Source organism: Equus caballus, unplaced genomic scaffold (genome assembly GCF_041296265.1).
Source record: "Equus caballus isolate H_3958 breed thoroughbred unplaced genomic scaffold, TB-T2T haplotype2-0000451, whole genome shotgun sequence".
In the NCBI taxonomy this organism is placed as follows: Eukaryota; Metazoa; Chordata; class Mammalia; order Perissodactyla; family Equidae; genus Equus; species Equus caballus.
This window is the reverse complement of record NW_027221893.1, coordinates 659,774-665,773: the sequence shown is the minus strand read 5'-3', so window position 1 is coordinate 665,773 and position 6,000 is coordinate 659,774. Positions and strand designations below refer to the sequence as shown.

At 42.9% G+C, this 6,000-nt stretch overlaps 1 pseudogene; it reads left to right on the top strand.

The window, feature by feature from the left end:
- The first annotated feature begins 354 nt into the window (after window positions 1-354).
- Window positions 355-6,000, top strand: part of LOC138922111 (heparan sulfate glucosamine 3-O-sulfotransferase 4-like) — a 79,391-nt pseudogene continuing 73,745 nt past the window's right edge.

The window sequence follows — 6,000 nt, the reverse complement described above, 5'->3', positions numbered from 1 at the left end:
TTTCTTTTTACAAAGTCAATTTTCCTTCCTAACTCCAAATTTTTTTCACACCATCTAAGTAATATTTTAATATTTTCCATATCCAATCCGTATTCAAATTTCCCCAATTACCTCCAAATGACTTATGAAAAAAATGCTATTTTAATCGGGAGCCAATAGCGGACTACCCTTTGCATTTGACAGCAGAGTTCAGGCTTAACCCTTAACCTCTTCGGGCTCGGAGGACCCTGGGCAGGAGAGATTTAAGAACACCGTCCTCCCGCTTTCGCGGAAAGGCCAAAAGTGACTTGAAATGTAGACGCGGAGGCCTATGGGAAATGTAGTTTTAAATAGGTGAGGTTCACCGTCTGGACTCCGGGAACGGGACGCCACGCTCCTTCTGCGCATGTGCAGCCGTAGCCTCCTCGTTTGTCTTCTCAGGACTCCAGAGAACCGTTGGGGAACTTTGGGGTGTGCTCGGAAAATGCAGGGTGCGCACCGAGGGCGAGGGACTAGCTGGGAAGGGTGTGCCTGTGCTTGGGGATGGGAGCAGGAAGTGTCTGGGACCTCGTCGCCCCCCGCGGCGGTGTATAAACCCGGGCGGGCCGTCAGAGCGGGTAAGGCCGATGGGGGAGACCCCGGCCCTCGGGCTGCCGGGGGGCGCAGGTGTTCGGGGCGGTCCGGGATGCCCGAGGATCGTGTGACCAGCCCGCCTGCAGCCCGACCGGAGAGAAGCCCATGTCGGCGGCGGTGGGTGCGGGAGGGAGGAGTGCGTTTATCAGGCGGACGGTGACCGTGGGTCTGCGGTGGAGCCCGAGCTCTGGAGCACTACAGGCCCGGTCAGTGCCAGCTCTGTCACCTGTTAGCAGGGGCGACAGAAGGAACCTGGGCGAGAGTCAGGGTTCTCATCTATAAATATTAATAATGATTGTTTCACGGCGACGTTTGGAAACATACATCACTATTTTAGACAAGTGCCAGGTAGGAAGCCTTAAGTAAGTGACAACTGCTGTTATAGTTAGAGGACGCTTTGTTTTTTTACTGGATAGTTTAATGTACCCTGACAACCACTTCACCAGAAACCGAGGCTCGGGTCGGTGGCCCGATGTGCTCGAGTCAGGAGCTCCCAGCCAGGGAATTTGGATTCGAGGGCAGGTGTGCTTGGCTTCAGTCTCAGGCTTTGTCTGATGTCACACCTGCCCAAGACTGGCATTACAGCCTTCACAGCACTTAGGAACATGGCCTGTCCCTGCGTCCCCAGGGATGTAAAGGAAAGGATGTGGATGGAATCCCACCATGTGTCACATGTATCCTGGGATTTCTAGTGTCTCTTCAGGTCCCTTGGGTCAGACAGAGGTGCCTGGCCCCCTCTGCATTGTCAGGCTTTCTGTCCTTGAAGTCTGACGTTATAATGAATTCTAAGAGTCAGCCTTTTTGCCCCTAAGATGAATTTATTTCTCAGATCCATGTCCCAGTTGCCTTGAAACAAACCAGCCCTTGTGAGGCAGGAAGCAGGGGGCCTCTGTGAGGGAGTCTTACCTGGAAGAGAGCGCCCCTCTGACCTTAGACCTCTCTCCAGAGCTTCAGAGCAGAGACAAGAGCCCAGAAAGGAGCAGATGCTAGATTTGCAAGATCAGAAGCAGGTCTTGATCCTCCTGCCCAGAATGAACCAGACTTGATGATGCCACCTTCAGGAGCCACCACACTGTGTGACAGTGGGGCATTTGGGCCGTCCCTGGGAAGTACAGGTGAGCTGGGGTGGCCCAGGGGCAGGCTGCTCAGGAAAGCCTGCTTTGTTGGAGAGCCGTGAGGGCAAGGTCTGGGGGTAAGGGACAACCAGGCAGAGGGAGGAAGTTCTGTCTCCGGTCCCCTTAAATGGCCCCCGCTATTTACAGATGCGCTGCTGTCACACATGTCCACCACCACATGTGACATTAGTGACGTTATCCTGATGTCACAGGATCCAAGAATGATGATCTGTGAAGAGTTTTCCAAGGTCACCTACTTCTAACTCTTTTGAAAGATTTAAAGACATTGGGCCTGAAAATTTCAGTGACTTGTCCAGGGAAACGCAGTTTGTGACAGTTCACTCTCTCACAGGTAAGTTACCAAAAGCATCTATCGAAAGGGCCTTTTGAGAAATACTTCCCAGCTGAAATGAACAATTACAAATTCCTGCCTTAAATCCTCCCATCTCTTTTACTAGGCTTTCCGTGGATTGTGTATACCAGGGGTTGAATAATATTACTGAGAAAAATAGATAAATGATGCATACTGAGCATTTTTCTGCTAAGTTAACTTTAATGAAGGAATAGTGTCTTGGCGTTTGGCGTCCTTTAATTCAACTGATCGGTTGTTTTTATTTCTTTCTGTTATCCAGAAGGACGCATGCGTTATTGTTAAATCAATCGAGTAAAGTTTATGTTCACTCAGTAAAAAACTGCAGATTTCAGCTCCATGGTCATTTCAGAATCACACAAAGACAGGTGTTGCTGCCTGTCCATGATCCTTCTTGTGCCTTTTCAAGGCCCAGAGGGCCCTGTGCCTATGGGGAGGATGATCCCCAACTGGGGTGCTGAGATTTGAGGAGGTGAATCTAAGAGCTGTAAGACAGCTAAATCTCAGGACCCCTGTCTTCTTTCTGTCCCCTCAGCTGAACCACAGTCCTCTGTACTCGCCCAGGAGCCACAGAGAGTGAACATCCCTCAGGTGAGCTCTTTATTCATTCCCCACTTTATATTGTAATGGATTTATAAGGTTTAGCAGGATCCATGCATTAAAGGAAAAGGAGAAGTTGAAATAGTAGAAATCAAGTCAGTCTTGAGGAAAAATATAGCGTGTTTTACTATTAATTGTGATGTTGGCTGTTAGCTTTGAGTGGGTAACCTTGTCAGGGTAAGTAGTTTCCCACTAAGCTACCTGTTTCAATCTCTTTACTTGTGATTGGGCTATTCAGATTCTCTGTTTCTTCTTGATTCAGTTTTGGGAAGTTGTATGAGTCTTAGAATTTATCTGTTTCTTCTGGATTGTCCAGTTTGTTGCTATATAGTTTTTCATAGTATTCTCTTATAATCCTTTATATTTCTGTGGTATCTGTTGTAATTTCTCCTCTTTCGTTTCTAATTTTATTTATTTGAGCCTTCTCTCTTTTTTTCTTAGAGAGTCAGGCTAAGGGTTTGTCAATTTTGCATATCTTCTCAAAGAACCAGCGCTTTGTTTCACTGATCTTTTCTACTGTTCTTTTTTCTTTTTTGGTTTCAATTTCATTTATTTCTGCTCTGATTTTTATTATTTCCCTCCTTCGGCTGACTTTGGGCTTTGTTGGTTCTCCATTTTCTAACTGTATTTTAAGATTGCTTATTTTAGATCTTTCTTGTTTTTTTAAGCTGGGCCTGTATTGCTATGAATTTCCCTCATAGGGCAACTTTTTCTGCATCCCATATGAGTTGGTATGGTGTATTTTCATTTTCATTTGTCTCCAGATATTTTTTGATTTCTCTTTTAATTTCTTCAATGATCCATTGGTTGTTCAGTAGCATGTTGTTTAGTGTCCACATATTTGTCACTTTCCCAGCTTTTTTCCTGTAGCTGATTTCTAGTCTCATAGCATTTTGGTCAGAAAAGATGCTTGATGTGATTTCAATCTTCTTAAATTTATTGAGGCCTATCTTGTTTCGAAACATATGGTCTGTCCTTAGAATGCTCCATGTGCACTTGAGAAGAATGTGTATTCTGCTATTTTTGGACAGAATGTTCCATATATATCTATTATATAGTCCATCTCGTCTAGTTTTCCATTTAATTCCACTATTTCCTTGTTAACTTTCTGTCTGGATGATCTATCCATCGATGTAAGTAGACTGTTGGGGCCCCCTGCTATTATTATGTTGTTGTTAATATCTCTTTTTAGGTCTGTTAATAGTTGGTTTATGTACTTTGGTACTCCTTTGTTGGGTACACGTATATTTATAAGTGTTATGTCTTCTTGTTGGAGTGTCCCTTTTACCATTATATACTGCCCCTCTTTGTCTCTCATTGCCTTTTTTATCTTGAGGTCTACTGTGTCTGATATAAGTATTGCAATAACTGCTTTCTTTTGTTTGCCATTAGCTTAGAGTATCATCTTCCGTCCCTTCACTCTGAGCCTGTGTTTGTCTTTAGAGCTAAGAGTGTTTCCTGGAGGCAGCATATTGATGAGTCTTGTTTTTCAATCCATCCCACCACTCTGTCTTTTGATTGGATAATTCAATCCATTTACATTTAGAGTGATTATTTATATATAAGGGCTTAACGCTGCCATTTTATCACTTGTTTTGCAGCTCTGTATTTCCCTTGTTTCTTGTCTTGTGTATTTTGGACTGCCAGTTCAGTTTGGTAGTTCTCTATGATGGTTTTCTCAGTTTTCTCTTTTTTGTGTGTGAGGAAGACTGGCCCTGAGCTAACACCTGTAAGCAATCTTCCTCTTTTTTAGCTTGAGGAAGATTGTTGCTGAGCTAACATCTGTGGCAATCTTCCTCTGTTTTTTGTATGTGGGATGCCAGCACAGCAGGGCTTGATGAGAGATGCATAGGTCTGTGCCTGGGACCTGAAGCTGCAAACCCTGGGTGGCTGAAGCAGAGCATGTGAACTTAACCATTATGCCACTGGGACAGCCCCTCAGTTTTCTTTTTTTCTGTATCATTTGTGTCTCTGTTCTGATTGTTTAGTGGTTACCATCAGGTTTGTATAAAAAATCTCGTAGATGAGATATACCATTTTCTGATAGCCTCTTATTTCCTTGGTCTAAGCCAGTTCCATCCCTTTCCTCTTCCTCTGATTTGTTGGTCATAACACATTCTGTTTTGTGTTGTGATTTTGTGGTTAAAATCACAAGATTATAGTTATTTTTGATGTTTTCCTTCCCTTTATCTTTCATGTCATAATTAAGTTTTTGCTAACCTCTTCTTGTAGAGAGTTGCAATTTTCTGACTTTGGCTGCCTATTTATCTCCTTGCTCAAGGCTTTGTGAACTCTTTTTTTTCTTTTTCAGGTATGAAGGTCTTCTTGAGCATTTCCTGTTTGGGGTGTCTTGTGGTGATGAACTACCTCAGCTTTTGTTTATGTGGGAAAGTTTGTATTTCTCCACCATATCTGTAGGATATTTTTCCCTGGATAGAGTATTCTCAGCTGAAGGTTTTTGTCTTTCAGAATTTTGAATATCTCATTCTACCTTCTCGTAGCCTGTAAAGATTCTGCTGAGAAATCTCCTGAAAGTTTGATATGGTCTTTGTAAGTTATTTTCTTCTGCCTTGCTGCCTTTAAAAATATTTCTTCTTTGTCACTGACTTTTGCCAGTTTTACTACTCTATGCCTTGGAGTAGGTCTTTTTACATTGATGTAATCAGAAGTTCTGTTAGCGTCTTTTACTTGTAATTCCAGCTCCTTTTCCAGGTTTGAACAGACTTTCTGCTCCTTTCTCCCTCCCTTCTCCCTCTATAATACCCGTAGTTTTTATGTTGCATTTCCTAATTGAATCAGATATTTCTCAGAGAATTTCTTCGGTTCTTTTTAGTCTTAATTCTCTCTCCTCCTCCATCTGAAGCCTTTCTATATTTCAGTCCTCCAGATTGCTAATTCCGTCTTCCATAACGTCAGCTCTGTAATTCAGGGTATCCAGATTTTTCTTTATCTCATTGTGTTTTTCATCTCCAACATTTCTGATTGGTTTCTCTTTGTAGGGTCAATCTCTTTTGTGAAGTATTCCCTCTGTTTATTAATTTTATTCCTGATTTAATTGAACTATCTGAATTTTCTTGTAACTCGTTGAGTTTTTTAATGTTAGCTATTTTGAATTCTCTGTCGTTTACATTGTAAATTTGTGTGCCTTCAGGATTGATTTCTAGGTGCTTTTCATTTTCCTTCTGGTCTGGACTATTAATATATTTCTTCATACTATTTGATGGGGTTGGTTTGTGCCTTCACATAGATAGTATCTGGTTGCAGATTCCACCTGCCACCACTGGAGGAGGTTCAGGAGCTGTG